The sequence below is a fragment of the Terrapene carolina genome, unplaced genomic scaffold (genome assembly GCF_002925995.2).
Source record: "Terrapene carolina triunguis isolate 2854851 unplaced genomic scaffold, T_m_triunguis-2.0 Scaffold179, whole genome shotgun sequence".
Lineage (NCBI taxonomy): Eukaryota > Metazoa > Chordata > Testudines > Emydidae > Terrapene > Terrapene triunguis.
In genome coordinates this window covers 12,254,325-12,273,130 of record NW_020664530.1, presented here as the reverse complement: position 1 = coordinate 12,273,130, position 18,806 = coordinate 12,254,325, and the positions used below count along the sequence as shown (strand labels likewise).

At 44.3% G+C, this 18,806-nt stretch overlaps 1 protein-coding gene across 1 annotated transcript in view; it reads left to right on the top strand.

Annotated features, from left to right (window-relative positions):
• The first annotated feature begins 444 nt into the window (after positions 1-444).
• The window catches only part of LOC113406996 (growth factor receptor-bound protein 10), a 199,974-nt gene continuing 181,612 nt past the window's right edge, over positions 445-18,806 (top strand). The window contains exon 1 of the mRNA XM_026654026.1: positions 445-813. The gene's annotated coding sequence lies outside the window, so the exon portion shown is untranslated. The remainder of the gene's footprint in view (positions 814-18,806) is intronic.

Below are 18,806 nucleotides of genomic sequence, written 5' to 3'. Positions count from 1 at the left end.
CCAGAGCGGCGCGACTGTGAGCGGGCCTGGGAGCAGGGGCGCAAGTGGCTGAGCTCGGGCAAACCTAGGGCACGTTTGTGTCCGCACAGCGACTAGCCAGGAACAGCAGCTCCGTCTGCAGCCGGGCTCGAGGGACGCTGGCAGACGGTTGGCGCGGGAGCAGCGAGGCTGGAAAACAAACCCCGGACCGGGCTGGGAGAACTCCAGCGGGACGCACTGGAGCAGCTCGCTGCCCTTCCCCGGCCCGCGGCCGGCTGGGCGGGGAGGCGGCTGGGCTGGGGCGTGGAATGGCTCGGGCTGCGGCTGCGTGGAGCCAGCGGAGGCGGTGCCGGGGTGGGAGGTGGGTTTAAAGCCTATTAAAGGGGGAGGGGGACGGTGGAGATGATGCATCCTAAGCTGGAGAGTCAGCTGAGTACGAAGCAAGATCTCGGTGGCCGGGGCACGTAGCCCCGTGTTAATACCAGGAACCTGGGAGCGGGAGCAGGATCCGCAGCAGCGGTTCAGGCGCAGCAGCACGGGCAGAAGTTTTCTTTGCAAATTCCCCCCCGCACCGTATAGTTTTTTGGCGTGTGCGCTGGGAGTTTAACTTTCCACCTCTCCCACTCCAAAGATACCCCGTCTCCCCATTGCATCCCCCGCTGCCTGCTCTACTCCCGGCCCCACCAGAACAACAGCAACAAAACTTGATCGGAGCGTGCGAGACAGAAGGAGCCAGACGCACAGAGAAGCTCTCAAGAGGGGGAGGGGGCAGCGCTGGTGTCCTGAGCAGCGGGAGGGAGGCCACGAGGGCGAAAGAGGAACCGCAGGCAGCAGGTAAGAGAATCGGGGGGCGAAGGTCTATTGCTTACCCCAGCCACTTTGGGGTGAGCATGTAACATCCTGCATGCGTCTCTTGCAATGGGGAAAGCGGAGGAATCTCGGGGGGGTTGGACAGTCTGCAGGAGCAAACTGTTGAGAAAGGTCCAAGACTGCAAATGCAAAATGCACTGGCTTAGGCGCTCCCTCTCCGCCCCAGAACAGGCTGGGGTGAGGGAGGACGCCAGAGGCAATGGGGCTAAATTGCAAGGGGACAGCGCGCCTGTGCGTATATATAGAACTGCTAGGGAGCTTGTGTGCTGGGTCCTTAATAGCCGAGATTAGAGCTGAGGGAGGTGGGGAGGAGTGTGCAGTTCTTTCTCCGGCTTCGGATTTAGTTGGTCACTTTCAAAACTTCCCAATTAAACCGGGCTGGAAAACTGGAACCACTTTCCACCCCCCCCCCCCCCCCCGAGTGACAAGACTTCAGGCGAGTTTAATGCTGCGAATCAGTTGTTAGTAATTTGCTGTGTTCTCTTTTCTCTCCTCGTTTGGATCTTTATTAGCCCCTTGGGGGAGTCATTGAGCCTGTGCACGTATTTGAACCATTTCGTTGTCAGACGTGAGATCCTTTCAAGCCCTAAAGAAAAGCGTGTTGGGGGGAGGCTGGGTTGCAGCGATCAGAGGGGATCTTGAGCCACAGAATAAGTCCTATTCTTAATCCATCTGTGAACATGGTTCTTCTCCCAGCCTGATTTTCCATTTGCACCAGATCTAGGGGGCTGCTGTACTTACTAGCCTGCACTTTCCAAGTATTTATCTGGAATTGCAGCTGCTTTTACAGGGTCTGAGGAAAGCTAAACTGTTTCTTTTGCTCTGCTTTTCCTAGAGGTATTAAAAGTTTAGGTCTGAAATCCTATTCCTTGCATTTTTTTTCTCTTTCGGCAAGAAGACTGAGGCAAAGGACAGTTCACAAAAGTGCCACTCCTGGATGCTGCCACCTTCCTTCTTTTCTGTTTTGTAAATCTGTGATGGTAGCTGCAAAAACAAGTATTTGGGAGTAAGGGGAATATTTGAACATTGGTGTGGGACAGCATTTTGTTGGCTTCTGGGTAATATCGGGTAGCTTATTGTAACCTGTTATGTGTAAAATAAGACTTGGGTTGGAGGGAGAGGTTTTTACCTTCTTCCCTCTTGTCCTCCCCCACTTCAGACTCATGATTGGAGGTAGAGCAGCAGAATGCTGTTCCACATGGACTCCCCTTTTATACATTGTTTGCCATTTTGCAAACTGGGACCTAAACTATCATTTTATAAAAGAAAGTCTGCAGTTAATTGGGTCGGCAGATGCACTATTGCAAAATCTCTTTTGCTACGGATTTAAACTGCCAGCCCCCCCCCCTTCCCTTCCCCTTCCTCCCCCTTAAAATCCACATAACATTTTATTTTAGAAGTAGTATGGAAAGTGCTGATTCAGCACTTGGGAGCACCACTCTATCTGCAGTGGTGTTTTGTGTAAAATGTTTTGATTTGTTGAACTGGGAACATATGTTGCTGGTATGTCAAAGCAATACTGATCAAGGTTCACAGAGCAATTCTGTGCTTGTTCATGATTTTACTCATGTAAAGTGAGAAACAACAATTGGCACAGTGAAGAGGGTGGGAGTGGAATGTTAAATTTCTAAAATTGAACTTAATAGTCAAGTGAAATTGTATCGCTTCACAGAGGTGCTTGAATGATCTTCTTTTGAACAAAGATTCTGTAGGAGATGAGATCAGTAAGCAGTTATAAGATTTCAGTTTGACTTATTCTTAAATTCATGGGCTAGTTGCACTTACAGCACTCAAAGGTACAGAGGAGGGCAACCAGGCTAATCCCAGGATTAAAAGGAGTGAGTTATGAGGACAGGTTTAAAAAAAAAAAAAAAGTATGGAGATTAGACAACCTGAGTGGAAGAAGGAAGTGTGCCTGAAACATTAAATGGTGTAAATAACAGCCTGGACTGTTGCTTCAGTCGAGTTCGTTTAGATAGGGGGAAGAGGAGTGAAGGGACATCCAGAATGCTCAGAACATACACATAAATTCCCTAGCAAGGTCTGAATGGAAGAGATGTGGCTGTTCAAGAAGCATATTCCTCTCTTTCTCTTGCCTTTGGTCTCAAGATATACAGTTGTAGTCTAATGAATAAACTTAATCTTTGATATCAAAACTTGCTTGGCTCAATCTAGTTTTTAAATATGCAGCACAACTCACAGCAAACAGACTAAAAAGTAATGTTTGATAACATCTGTTCTGAATGATAATGTATGGCAGCAGACCCCTACACTTGCCAGAAGTTTATTGTTTCTTCCCTTCTCCCCGCCTGCTAATATTGTACTTCATTTTCACTCTTTGTTCTTAAAGTAGATCTTGTTTGCTCTGGCTGGATATTCTAGTGAGTTTCCTTGTTTTTTGTCAGCCAAAATATCCTCTCCCCTACTGTTGTGCATGTTGGCTTTCAACCTCTAACCCAGGTGTGACTTGCTTTCAGTGGTGTTTTTGTATTTATTTTGAAAGCATTACCTAAATGTAAAATGGATATCTGTAGTTCAGTTCTGTTCATAGAACACAGCTGGTATAATCATATGTAGAGCAAACATTTTGCAACCCTGTGTCATACATACTTAAATGACTTTGAATCTAACAAGAATTGCTACAAGTCTTCCTGTGAACTGTGGGCCAGATCCTGAATTGCAGTCCACTGGCGTGTAAAGGCTAAAAGTAGCTGGATCTCCTTAGCTGAAGGTTTCTTCCAAGATGGGGAGTCGCCAGCTGGCATAGAGATGGTATAGCTAGGCCATGTGCCATCTCTTCCAGCAGCCCTTGCAACACTGGTAGGGAGGGGGAGGATGTTATCTGACAATCCCCAGCTAGCAGATGTCCAATTGGAGACTGTTAGCAGCTGGTATACTGCAGAGCAGCTCTAGGCTGGGAGCCACAACCAGCTTCACTGAGGCTTTCCCCTTAGACACCACAAATAATCTAGCTATGTATATATTGAGGTGGTTGTCCCTAACTGAATGGAGAGTTGCAAAGCAAAGCCCCCTTGCCAGTCATACCAGGGAATGTAATACCGGAGGGCTTTAAGGGGTTGTACTAACTTGAACTTGTAGGACTCTGGATGTACTCAATCATTTGACTCGTCTAGGTAAAGCTATCACTGGATTAGTAAAAACTGCTGTAAACTTGATTTCTTTACTTAAAATGTTTGCTTGAAGTTAGACTGGGTAAACATTTAAAGACCATTTGGTAATGTTGTATAACTTAATGGGTTGTGGTAGTGTTGCTGTATTAACTTCTTGGCATTTCCATTCTATTCCTCTATGTTAATTTATTACTAGGGATGCATGAACTGGTTTTCAATTTAAAAAATAAAGTTTTTTTTCCTGTAAGAATTTCTTTCCCATCAGCGCCTAAGCTAGGAAAAGCAAAGAAACTATTCTTTTGAAATTTGAGCTGTCTGACCCTATGAAATGTCTTACTATTGTGGTCTTTGCGGTAGCTTGCTTCGTGCTTACTCTTTAGGTAGCTTAAAATGTAGGATGAGATGTCCCCTCTTGACTGCTGGGGACAAGTCTGAGCAGATACAGCTCTTCAAAGGACCAGCTGGCACACAACACAATCTGCACCTCCTTTCTGTTTGAAGAGAACTTTTTTTGTGGAGATGTCGGAGGGTCATTTATATTGCTTATGCTTGCTTATCCAGGGTTAACCATGGGCCAGGAGACACTGTGGCTCTACTCAGAGTGCAGCTTTCCCTGAGAAACCCAGTGTAGTGTTTGTCTTAGCATTGTGTATCGATTCATGTCTCAGAATCCTATGGCCCTAACTTTTCAAGCAGGGTGCTGATACAATGGCTCTCTCAGTTACAGTAAATTTTAATGTTTCAGCTTTGTTCAGAGACCAGAGTCAGTAAACATGAACTAGTTCCAAAAAGGCAACTCCACACAAGTAGGTCATGATGAACGAGGTAATTGTAAACATATGTTTACTTAAACTACTGGTAAACTGGCATCTGATTCTTCCCAACCTAAATCGATGCCAGTTTCTACTAGCTCTCAGCAGGAAAAAATTGGAAATCAAACTTTTCTGGCAAGCTGTATTGAGCATGCTGTGGAGGAAATGCTCATCCGTCCAGTGAGAGCAAAAGGAGACTGAGATCCAAAGCTCTGACAGGCTTGGATGAAACTGTCTTACAAAGCAACAGTTGTGGTTGTCATACTTCAACCGATTTGCTGAATAGATTGACCAAAGTACTCCTGTCCTGTAGGCGTCGGGGACACAAATGTAAAAAGACTAATGTAAACATGGGTAGTGATGAGGATATGTTATGAATATGAGCTTGTGGTTGCTGAGGGCTGTAACTGAGTCAGGAGTGAATGATGCTGCAGTCTTCTGCAATATCACTTTCCATTACATCACCATGATGAGAAAATGCAGTGCTGTTTGGTAATCTAATAGGGTCTCTATTGCCCATAACCTAGGGACTCTTTTTTTTTTTTTTTTTTTGCTATCTTAGCTGCACCCTTGGCACTTTTAAGAGTGGTACTTATAATTTTCTTCATTGTTTCACAACACACATAATTTAGTGGTGCTTTCAAAAAAAAATCGACCCATTAAATAGCTTTCAAATAATTTTTAAGTGCTGATTGCTATCACTATACAAAAACCTGAAACTCTTGCCTTGAACCTAGGGGGGTGGGTGGGTGGGTGTGTGTGAGAGAGAGAGAGAGACTATCCGCTTGTGGAGCAATTAAAATGACGTTTTGCCTAACTTCAAAACTTAAATGTGTTTTTCATTGGGAAGTAGCAATTGGACTGAATCACATGGAGTCTCCAGAAATCTGCCTTACAGCTTGCTCGAATATTTCATATATGAAAACCCTTTGATTGCTGGCAAAGAATTGGGTGCTTCAAAGCCTCGTCATTCCACTCCTGCTCTACCTTTGTAGTCCCTTTTTTCCCCCTTAACCTTACCAGATGGATGACTTAACTCTCTCCTTTCTCTTATGCTTTCCTTGGTGCATATAAAAAGTTTAACTTTTAGCTATCCTCCTAAAAATGTCAGTGTTACTGGTTTCTGAAACATCCCAGAGGTGAAGGGCAAAAGTCAGAATTCAGACAACTTATTGACTTCATCTCTAAAATGTTCAGAAACTCATCTCAACCGAGCTATTGAACTTCAAGATTCACCCACCAAAACTACCCTTCACTCCTAACTAAAACTTTGGGAAGGGGAAAAGGGAACAGGGACTGAGGCTAAATACTCTGATGGTGTCGCTTACTATACTGGTAACATTTTAATTTCTTGAACATTATTCCAGAAGAGGAATCAGTAGTTCCTTTATGTCAAAATACATGCATAGATGTAAACTTGTAAAAAGCTAAAATTTCAGAAGCTTAGTACACTGTGCAAGGGGAACTCCTGATGTCTTAGCCTTATGATTACTGCCTTTCAGGAAAGTATCACTGGGTACTTGGTCTTTGTTCTAGCTCAACTGTATGCTGCTAATAAAATCCATTTAGGAGGGTTTTGGTGCTAACTGCTTTTTACTGTATGTTATACTGCTATCTCCTATCAAACTAGAAGTGCCTTGTGCATTGAGTGATTCTTCTGCATTACTATTAATATTACCAACATCGCCTGAGAAGTGAAAGGATTCCTTTGTCATAATTCAAGACTTTCTACTTTATAGAGCAATTGTTCTTGTATCAATAAGCGACTTCTCAGTGGGTCAGACTGCTTTATTCCCCCCCCCCCCCCCCCCCGCTGTAACTCTGTGGCATTTTGCACTCACTTTGCATATTGCCAGTGGACGTAGCATTTGAACACAGATTTCCCAATGACAGGATTCGGATGCAGCACAACTATGAGGAGAGATGATGGTCTGGTGACAAGGGGTGTTGCAATGCTTAACTTCTCGATGCCTGGAAAATCAATGGGATCTGCAAAGCCTGAGTTATGTGCCTAGGCTCCCTCTACAAAGATTAGGGAGAAATAGGCACCTTAGAATGTGATCCCCAAAAGGCAACATGCTAGGTGAGGCTCTGCCTACTTTAGCCAATAGGAGATGCTGATGAAAAGGATGTGTCCTTATGCCACCCTTCTCGTGGAGTTCAATGCTCTCTCTACTTGCAGTCCACAGCTGCGAACCCCTTTCCTGGAGTCAGGCAGCTTAGGCACCTAACTCTGTATAAAATGGTGATGGAGGAGGACGTCCTTCATAACTTTTAGTCCAGGGGTTAGGATACTCACCCAGGATGTGGGAGGCCCCAGTTCAGTTTCCTCCTCTGCCTGATGAGGAGGGATTTCAACTGGGGTCTCCCATCTCTCAGGTGGGTGCTCCACCCACTGGACTATAGAGTGATTCTCATTCTCTCTGGCTCAATTTAATGAGTTAATATTCTACTTTTCAATAAGAGTGATGGAGACAGACCTATATCAGAATATTCTGTAGTTCAGTGGGTTGGGTGCTCACCCCTAAGGTTGGTAGATCCCTGTTCAAATCCCTTCTTCTCACTGGGAGGAGTTGAACCAGGGTCTCTCACATCCTGGCTGAGCACCCTAACCATTAGGCTAAAGGCTGTGAAGGATCTTTATGCTTCCTCCCCCGGGCTGTTTTGTGAGGAGTTAGACAGCCGCTGAGCTTATCTACCAGATTGACACACCCAGATCTTGCCTGCGGGGCCTAAACTACACGAGACCTGCTGTTGCACACTGTCTTGATGGAGGATCTGTCTCAATCTCTTTATGAAGAGTGGCTTTAAGAAACCCTCCCTGCAAGAACTCATGAAATATAGTGTCAACTTGGATTTGTCTTTTGTCTTCTATTAAAGGTACCGAACTTCTTAGCACCAGGGAGTCATGAAACAGACAAATAAGTACATTTAAAAAAGTTCTGAATTTTACTCAGCTTTCTGGTTGTTCGACTTCTAGTTGTCTGAAAATGGTGACACTACAGCTAGAAGCATGTTTCCCAGAGCAGGTAGACGTGCTAGCTCTGCTTGAGCTGGCATGCTAAAAATAGCAGTGTAAGCTTGGGGTTCCACAGGTGGGGGGCTCAGGCTAGCCGCCCAAGTACCAACCCGCCCGGGTGCCCTGAGTATGTACTGGGAGGCTGTCTCAACCTGCTTCCTGTGCTGCCCCTGACCAAGGTGCTATTTTTAGAATACTAGCTCCAAGCAGAGCTAGCGGATGTCTAGCTCTTCTGGGAAGTAAGCGTCTAGCTGAAGTTTAGACCTATCCATAGTCATGGCCTTTCTGGGGGGGGGGGGGGGGGGGAACTACCTGGCTTTTCAAACTGATCAGAAACAATAGGACAGTGATGATTGTATTTGACTTGCATGAATCAAAGGCTTTCACTGTTTTTTATTTAGCGGGATGTTCTAACAAACTGCTATAGACAACAGCCCTTGACGGTTAAGCAATACCTCACTTGAGCCCCATTTTGTTTGCTTGACAGCTTCATGAGAGTTGAGAAGGAGGGCTAAAAACTCAGCTGTAGCAACAGAAGAGATCAAATGCTACTTGCTGCTTACACCCTCTGCAGTGTGGTACAGGTGGCAGTTTAGACGGGATCGGCCTTAGTGGGAGGAGTTAATGGGCAGTTTGTCCAGTTCTTCTGAAAGGTGCGTAACGTACATATTCTAATTTTTAGCCCCCTTCCTCCCTGTCTTCCTAACACCCCTTCTCTTTCCTGGGTAGAGGCAGTTCAGATCCTATCAAGTGTGCTGCTTCCTTGGGGGGCAGAATATCATAGAAGGCTTCCAGCAAGCAGCAGACTTGAGTTTTGTGTGTGTGGTATAATGCCTAAATATCAACACTGTTTACATATTGGGAAATAGTTCTTCCATCCTCCTTCTGATACCAAAGCACTCCAGATAAATCAAATGGTCACTTTGTGTGAATATATAGGAAGAACAGTAAGGAAGAAACCACAAAGTCGAGACTTCCCCAAAAAAGGAGCCTAAAATTAAGCTCCTAAAGTAAAATCCTTATAGAGATACTGAAACTGGGCTGAATATTACAGGAAGAGAATTGCACTTGTTGTGTATTCTGATCAGAAAACGCTTTGAAATCCTTGCTATCAAGGTGGATTAAAAAAAGTATGATGTCAAAGCTTTAAAGTCAAAGGAGCAATTCCAAAGAATAGCACAGCTGATACTAGAGGCGTGCAGCCTATATGGTAGGTAGAGATCAAATATTTAGTATGATGAAACTTGCAAAGTACAACAGGGTTGTGGTTCAGGTAACTTTCTCACGGCATTATAAGATAGTGCTGGTTCTGCCAATTGCTGCATCAGCAGGATTGAAGAATGTGGTGCTGTACTAATCTTTTAGTCTTGGATAAGTTGGACATGAACGATTTCATTGTAGGCCACAATTATATGCAACTGTTTCTCTTCCTACGAATGGAGGAAAAACTGCTGGTAGTCATTACAAAGCCAGCTGGTCATGAAGAGACTAGAATTTCTCAGGCCTTTCATGTCGAGTCATCTCACCCTCCCTTTTTGAGCATCTTGTGATGTTGTCTTACAGTATCTAGGAGCAATTTAACCTGATTTAAAGGCTCTGTTGCAAAGCTAAAATGGCATATAGTTCTAGCTAACATGGAATGGCTTGCGGATTTGGAAGCGATTAAGCTGGTAAAGTTCCCCAGAGGAACTTTTGTCTATGTCCAAGCTCTAGTGGTTAAGGTCAGTTCTGCCTCAGCGTGTCAGAGCAAAAAAATCCACTGCAAAAATATCTAGAAATGACAAGTCTAAGAGGGAAACCACCAGGAAAAAAATAAATGTTTTATGAATGCCACGCTGCTGGGTCAAACAAGCTGGAGTCAACCCAGACAGGCCACAGAATTTAGTGTTTGTGTGTAGGGGAGCTTGGCTAAGGCTTTATCTTGGCTGGGAGACCCAAGTGGAATTCTCAAGCTTTTCTGATGCTGTTGGTGGGCTAGCAGGCCTCTGTGGAGTAATATGCAAGCTAATCCATTGCAATAGAAATCTGGCTAGGCCTCATTTTGCACACTCGTTCCTAAACTTAATTAAAGACAGGTTTCGATGTCTAAGGATTTAGGAATCCATTGTAGACACAAGAATTAGTATTTGCATTCTGAACTCCAGGAATCCAGTTCGAAAACTGGGCTCAAAGATAAAGTTGGATGCATTGTCTGCTGCCATTATTTCCCGGAGGAGGACTACCTGTCCTCCTACCAACCAGACTAAAAAAAATTTTTTTTCTCTAGCTCACTTTGACATGCAACTCAGTCGTGCAAGTTTGTCTTTATAGTAAGATTACCATAGCTATGGCTCATACTTCCCCTCCCCCCCCTTTTGCAGATGGTACTTTTGCTGAATCCTGTCAGAATTCTAGACTAAAACTCTTGATGCGTCAGAACTTCATAGAAGGTAACAGTCCTAGTGCTTCTAGTAATGTAAGTAACAGTAGGTAACTAGAATAATGTTGGCATAAGTATATATGTTTTTCTTTAAGACACTGATATTTGACTTATTTGCACCATACCTTCCTACCACTAACCCACTTATTTTAACCCCCTTGGCTGGTTGAAAGGGAAATGGGTTCCTCATGAAAATTTTTCCTTCACATGGGTGGAAAAGGGTTGTGGTTCTAGGTTTGCTTGAAAGAGGCACTACTGCTGTTCAGTAAAATGGTTCACATCCAGGAGTTATCTAGTAATAGATAGAATCAAATAAAAGCACAAATGTTTGTTGCATCACTTAGCAAATTTGGGACCTACCAGCTGCTATAGTTGGACACCATCTCATCTTCATGCCCCATCCTCTAGCTCTCCTGCTCTTTCAGAGGTTGTAGGACAGACTGTTTCCAGGTACTATTACCAGCCCCCCCTGCTTGTATTAGGACTATTGTTACTGAAATGAGTGTGAAAATAGCCATGGTTCTTTAGTCACCATCCCTTCCAGTAAAGTCAGCAAATGTCAGTTTTCTTTCCCTTAAATGCAGAATTACTTTTGACTTGAGTTGTCAAATTATTACTTGGGTAAAACAAAGCAAGGGTAAGTGCACAGACAAGCAGTGAAGACCTGCAATTCAGGCTTCCTGAATGTTGGTTATAAGAAAACGTGAACAGCACATCTCTTCAGAAACTTTTAGCCAGCTTATCTGCTAGTTCAGCACCAGCTGGTGAGAAAGCTTTGACCACTTGTTGCTGTGTAAAGAGCTCAGTCTTTCCAATCAGGTAAATCTCCCTCCATTTAATGCAAAGTCCAATATCAATCTTTCATACACACGTTTCGTTTGTGAACTAACATTTGACAATTGTATTAATGCTGTTCATGGAAACCTTTATGTGGACCTGTCTTGTACAAAGCTATCCAAAAGCATACAGTATCTACAAATATGTATGTATCAAGACTCTCACCCCTTCCCACAAATCGCCAAAATACTGCTCTCAATTGCTAAGTGAATCACAGGCTTTTTAATAAACTTGCTTTTCATAAAACATCACATGAAGTGTGAAGAGACAAGACACTACTTAAACGTTAAATAGTATAGGGATTTTTTTTCTTTGTGTTGGCAGTAAAGTTACTTCAGCCCTAAAACACTAGTTGGCAGTGGTCAAAGGGAGTAAAAGAAACTGTCAGAGCCAACATGGGTTCACCAAAGAATTGTAGCAGTCTGCAATAGACCATGGCTTTTCGACTTCCCCCATCCATTTTGCATTCCTCTATTGAGTTGTGGTGCTAGACAAGAGCACTGGTGTAATACTCTGTGAGGGAGCAGGATCAAAACCAAGTGGCAGGGAAGGCTCTAGCACATCTGTTTTTTTGGAATCGATCCCAGAAAGTCCTGATGTTGCTGTCCAGTAGCTCTGGCTTACTGGGAACTCTCAATGACTTGAGAATCATAGATGGCAAACATCTGCCTTAATTGTTCCTTTTATTCCTCTGATCTCAAATATACCTAAGGAGTGCCCTAGCAGAAGCTGATTGCCACCACAGAAGCACTGGTGTAATATTCTGTAAGGGACTAACAGAAAGATGGAACAATTCCTTTCTTCATGCCAAGAATTGTTGAAGAGTATTTCTTTATTTTTATTTCTAAGCTGGTCTTATGAAGTTATCCACACTTCAGCAGAAGGTAGAAGAAAATACTACTTGTCTGTCTTCAATAACCTCAAATATGTGGCTTTTTGGAGGGGACAGAAGCTTTATAAGATATCAAGACTAGAAATTTACATTTATAATACAACCAAAGTATCCTGCATACTTTGAATTTTTTTTTAAAACAGTAACTCAAACCCAACTCCTGTAGTTTCAAATATGTATCTGAAGTAGACAGTTTCTGGGATTGTAAACCCATGGAGACCTGCTCTGGACGGACTGTAATGAGCAATAATGAACTAATTAGTAAATCATAACTCAATAGGGATCTTATAAGTAAGCTGTACATAAAACTGACCACTGGAAGTGCTACATGGAGAGGGGGAGGAGCAATGGGGGGAAAGGTGGCAGGAAAAACTGATCTTACTACAGATGGGGGAATATAAATCCTTGAATGAGCTAAGGATTACTGCATCCTTAGTGACTAATGATTCGCTCAACATCCTAAGAGAAGCTCATAAGATTGTTCAAATAGATTCCAGGAGGTGTGCTCAAGAATTTTGGCTGGGTCTCTGGGACAGCATCCAAAGGTGGCTGATGCAGGGGACAGTAGGCGGTTGTGTGAGGGCATTATAAAAAACAAGACCGCTTCACTGAAAGATCTGGATGGCAATATTATAACTTGTAAAGGGAAGTAACTGGAGAGGTGGGTTGAGCACTGTGAAATGATATATACTCAAGGGAGTCTGTAGTAGACCAATGTGTGTTGTATGAATTGCCTGGATTTCAAGTTATGACTTTGCTGGATGTCAAACCTACACTAGAGGAACTTGAACAAAGCATCAAAAAGATTCTCAACAGCAAAGCTTCAGGTCTGACTGTTCTGCTGCTGAAATCTACAAATGCGCAAACAAGACTTGTTGCAAAGATTGCGTGAGATATTGCTACTCTGGAAGGGGGGGTGGGGAAAAACTGTTCTGCAAGTTTTTAAGGATGGTTTTTCATCCAACTCTATAAAAAAAAACAAAGGAGACAGAAGTGATTATAATAACCACAGAGGGATATCTCCTCTTAAAATCGTGGGAAAAATCCAGGTAAAAGAATACGGTGTAAGACTTCAAACTTTAACTGAGAGAAGCTATCCTGACAGCCAGTGTGGCTTCTGCTTGGGAAGGGCCATTATAGACATGGTCTTCTTTGTAAGACACCTACAGGAAAAGTGCAGAGAGAAGCATATTCCACTGTACCTGGCTTTTATTACTCCCGAGGGCATTCTGTACCAAAAAATTCTGTGCACAATATTTTAAAATTCTGCAAATTTTAATTGTCTTCTAAATGTGGAGGCTCCAGCTTGCCATTGGGGAGCACAGGTCACTGGCTGCACAGAGGTGGGAGATCACTGTGCAGCCCATTTCCCCCAGCACATGGACTCAGTGAGGCTGCACCCAACCCTGGCACTGTGCAATGAACGAGCCTGCCCCAGAAACAGCCCAGTGCCCTGCTCCTCCGTGCCAGGTGCGGGCAGGCAGGCTCAGCAAAGCAGGATCCAAGCGTGGAGGGACTTAGTGGGTGGTCCAGGTTTGGGTTGAGAAGGTTCAGTGTGGGGGAGCTCAGTCGGGGATCCAGGGGTGGTGGTGGGGAATCTGGATACACAGGGGTTTTGGGGGGGGGGGCTCTGGGTGCAAGGGTAATGGGACTCTGCGGGGGGGGTCCAGGTGAAGGTGGTTGGGGCTCAGCAGCGGGGGTGTGGGTGGCAGGGTATCTGGGTGTGGGGAGCTCAGTGGGGGGTCCTGTTGCTGGGGGAGTGGGGCTCAGTGAGGTGGAGATCCAGGTGCAGCTGGTTGGGCTCGGTAGGGTGGGGATCTGGGTGCAGGTGGCTTGTTGAGGTGGTGCAGGGGGAGTGGAGCTTGTCGGGGGTGGGGGTTCTGGATGCACAGGGGTTGGGCGGATGAGGGAGTAGCTCCCTGTATAGTGAGTCCTCCCCCTGCAGTTGAGGAGCGATGGGTGCAGGAAGCAAAGAAATCTGTGGGGGATATAAATTCTGCGCATGCGCAGTGGCACAGAATTCCCCTAGGAGTATTTTATAGATTTAACAAAAGCCTTTTGACATGGTTAGTCGGTCAGGGCTTTACACTGTCCGGAAGAAGCTTGATTGTCCATGTATATTGCTAAACCTTGTGAGATTCTTACACGACATGAAGGCAACTGTAATGTATGAAAACCAAGAGTCTGACTTGTTTAACATCAGCAATGGAGTGAAGCAGGGCTGCGTACTGGCTCCTATATTTTAATATTTACCTCCTATTCCTGGTTCAACATGGGTTCCGTGATATTTGAGAAGTGTCTATCTTAGCACTAGACATGATGGAGGTTCCTTTAATATTGCAAGGTTCAGAGCTAAAACGAAGGTGAAGGGGAGTCCATCACAAGGGACCTATTGTTTGCAGATGATGCAGCCTTTGTGGGTCATAGCGTTGATGCCCTACAACAGCTTAACAAGTTTTCTGATTCATGCAAAATCTTTGGGCTAGCAGTAAACTTGAAGACTTATCATGTACCGAGGCCCTTCAGAACCAGTTCCAGATATCACCTTAGATGGTATTTTGTCTGGATGCTGAGAAATTTTGCTACCTGGGCTCTACTGTTACCAGCAATGTAGATCTTGATGCTGAGCTTATTAGTAGCAAAGCAGCCAGAAAATTCTGTCTTTTGCAACAGAGAGCCTGGGACAACAAAAAATTGTAAACTAAAGTGGAAATCTGTATTTGAGATGTTTTAGCCACTCTTCTATATGGCTCAGAAACATGGATGACTTACACCAAACATACCAAAAGACTGAACAGTTTTCATATCAGATGCTTGTGTAAAATTCTTCAAATAAGATGACAGGGTGAGAAATGTGGAAGTGTTAAATCGTGCTGGTATTCATGGGAATAGTGATTAGTAAGAAAAGCCTCGGGTGGCTTGGACATGTCAAGTGAATGCTGGATTACAGTGTTGTGCTCTGAAGCTCGCGAAGGGTCTAGAAAAAGAGGCAGATTGCTGCGCAAATTTCTGGATGCTTGCAAAGATGATTTAGTATCCTTTGGAATCTCTGTAGATGATGGCGGGGGAAAGGAGTGCAGAATACTGCTCTGGTTGGCAGTCAGCTTTCGTAGATGGAGCGAGGCTTTGTGAGGTAGACTGGATCAAGTGTTTTGATGACTGGCGTCAGAGAAGGAAAGAATCTGCTTCTCAGATTCAGAGCATTGCTAGTGCATGGGTGTGCCCTACCTGTGGGGACTGTCACTCCGCCTTTAAACTCTGCAGCCATCGAACTCATGGTGCATATGCCATGCTCTGTAAAGACCAATGGTACCATTAGGTAACTGCCTTTCAATTCCCAGTCACTCATCACATGGTATACTGCATAGCTCCCCTTCCTGTGTGCATGCCTGTATAGACACTTGGGCTGGAATGTTTAAGCCCAAATATAACTATGCTGTGGGCTGGTGAGTCAATACTACAGCATCCCCTCTGGCCAGGCAGAACATTGCACTAGAGTTCACTCAGTCTGCTGGGGTAGTCTGCTCCCCTTGCCTGACTCCCACTGGGGTGTGTGGGTTTCCTCCTTATTTCTGGTGGGGTCAGCTGGTCCTGGTGTCCAGGGGGTTTGGAAACCCACTCAATTCCTAAGTTTCTCTGGAGATTGGTAGGGGAGCCCAGGCCTGCCACCTCCAACTGGGGTCCAAATCAGGGCCATGAAGCCAGACAGGCAGATTCAGGACTCAATGACTCCAGCTATGCCCTGAGCTCTTTCCTACCTCCCCTGGTTTCTATAGGCTTTTCAGCCTGTTGGTCCAGTCATTTCTTCTCAGGGTGCTGCCTTTGAGCAGGTTCCCTTCTCCAGCCTACTTGCTCCTCTGGCAGTGGCCCCACGCTTCTGCTTCCCAGCCCTTTTTGTCTTCCCAGCCGCTGTGAGGCTGCCAGTCAGCATTGAACTGCAGTACCTGCATTAACCCCTTGGTTTCTGAGCCAGCATGGGGTATATGCAACCCATGACATGTCCAGTAAAGTAATGCTGAATGGGCCCTCAGAATAACTGTGTTGGAAGCTTGCAGGGAGAAAAATGGGAGTCAGAATTATTTCTCTGAACAGTGTCTCCCCCCCCCCCCCCCCCCGGCTGTTCCCAGGAGGCATTATTGTGAAGTACCAGAACCCTTAATGCAAGCTGTATTTTTTAGTATCGTAACAATGCATTATCAGATCTCTAGCAAACCAGGGTGTACCAGTGGTATCTAACGAGAGAACACTTCAAAGGTAGTTAACTTGCATCTAATGTGCTTTACCTTTAAAAAGTTAGTTGGGGGCATTCAGCTAGTTTTGACTTAAAGGAATAGTAATATAGTCACATTGCAGCAGGAAAGTCTGTTGCATGGAGGATACACTCTCTGCTCAAGTGAGGCCTCTATTATGGAGGTTGGAAGGTTGCAGTCCACATCGCCCATATTTGTGGCAGAATTATAAATCATTCACTCTCCTGTGGATACTAGTCCATCTGTTGATGTTTGATGTAGCTGACTCTTTCCCTCTTTCTGACTTGCCTGTGATCTTGCCTGATAGCAAAAGTGCTGGAATCAAGTTGCTCTTCAATCCACGAGCAATAGGTCAGCAGAAAGTTACTCTTCTGCCTAGGGTCTGCAGTAATTGTGTTCTCAAAGTTCATCCTTTTCACCTCATCATTTATGGTTTGGGTTATCCAGCTAATTTTTAACGTTCTTCTGTAATTCCGAAATGGAATGTTCTGAGTTATCTATGTCCCTTTTTTATAATAAGAGTCCTGCTCACATCCATACAGGAAGGTTGACTAAGTATAGTACTTCAGCAAGTTAGAGCGGATATGCAGTTTCAACTTATGGCAACACGGAAGTCATTGAAAGTTCTTGAATACATTTTTTTTTCTTTTTTTCTCCAAGCTGTATCCTTCTGTTGATTCCTTTATCACCTCTATGGAAGATGCTGATGTTTCAAATACAGACTAAGCCACAGGAATAGCTTCTCAATACAGTCTCTTCAGTTTGTGTTTAGAATTGTTTTCAGGTAGTAAAGAGACCTTGATTGTAGCAACTGATGCATAGCAGTCTTGAGGTTCTACGTCCAGGAACTGACCCCCAGCTATAGATTTGTGCCCTACTATAATAAACTGAAAATGAAGTTCTAATAAGGGTTGATGGATGGTTATGGTCAATGTGCCCTTCTCTGATTAATCTTTCTTATATTATAAGTAAAGATGGCCATCTTCAAATTCCAGAACTGCTAAGTCTCCCCAAGTTTTCTCCTTGCCATATTTCCAGTAGAAAGTATGCTGCAGGCCAGATCACTGCTTTACTATTAGCTCAGGGTTGTAGCATGGGTACACTGAAGATATGAAACTGAATTTGAGCCTGGAGTTGTAATTTAAATGAGCACTGATTTAAAATTACACTTCTATCTGTTTTTGTTTTGCCTGTTATAATATCTAAGGTGACTGGATAGACTAGAGACTTTCCCTTAGAATCAGTTTTGTGCATTTTGACAGCTTTGTGCAACTAGCTTCGCTGTCTCCCCTGGTCATGCGGGCTCTTGCAGCAGCAGGAGAGAAATGGGAAGAGGGTTGGGGGAGAGTGAGAGAAAGGGAACACTTAAATTTCTGTTATGAAACGGACTTAGATTATCTTCCATCACTGGTAGAAGAACAAACTTGACTCTACAGTGTGAAATAGGGCTAAGAAGTAACAAGAGTATTGTTCGGGGGAGTGGTGGTGATGGTGGGTTATCCAGAAGATAAGTAGATCTTGACTCAGAAAACACACAGAGCAGATCTCTTCAGAAAAATAAGGTGCCAAATACTGTCCCCTTGTTTTTGTCTGAGTAGTGTCTCCATTTGACTTCTGGAGCCTCTTTTTGTCTCCTGAACTGCTTGAAATCCTGTTCCGATTTGTGGAAGTTAACTTCCTCAAGGTGGCTGTTGCCTCATATCCTCTTAAATGTTTAGGAAACATTAGAAATGTACAAGTATCAAGTTAAAAAGACAAGTATTCAGACCGCACATATGGTAAACATCCTACTTGTGAGGCAGGTAACTAATTCACATCTAAGACTTGGCTTTAGTTCAATCACTTCTAAACCACAGGTGTCACTTTGGAATAAATGTTTGTTTGTCATGTCCTGCGCTATGGTGGCATTTTGACCAGCAGGGAATTCCAGGGCTGCCACGCAATGTGATGGATAAACAAAAATGTCTAGCGTGCACAAAAAGGTGGAAAAATTTAAACTCCGTGAAATGGAAAAACTTGTTGTGACTGGCTCAACACATTTTCAGATAGATTGACACCACTAGAAATAATAGTGACTGGCATCCATAGGTTTTCAAGTTACTTCACCAAGGCTTATCCCTCAAATCCCATTGTCCATGGTCATATGGTGAGTGACAGAGCAGAGAACAGTGCCTAAGGGCTAGTCTACACTGGTAATGCTAAAACGTTGCCACGGCAGCGCTTTAACGTGGCTTGTGTGGTCACAGCGCCTCCTCGAGGGGTGTAGCTACCAGCGCTGGGAGCATGGCTCCCAGTGCTGGTGCACTGTCTACACTGGTGCTCTACAGCACTGAAACTTGCTGTGTTCAGGGGGGTGTTTTTTCATACCCCTGAGTGAGAAAGTTGCAGCGCTGTAAATTGCCAGTGTAGACAAGCCTTTAGTCTTGCTTAATTCAAAAGCTTGTTACTAGATAGTGAAAGGCTGTAGCGCTTTCTTCTAGGCTTCAGTACTACTGTACGGAGTCTGCCACTAGCCTCAGTCTTGTGTATGCTAGCTCAGTACATCATTGGACTCTTGATCCGAGAGCAGAAATGTTTTGTGCTGTTGAGGATCTAAT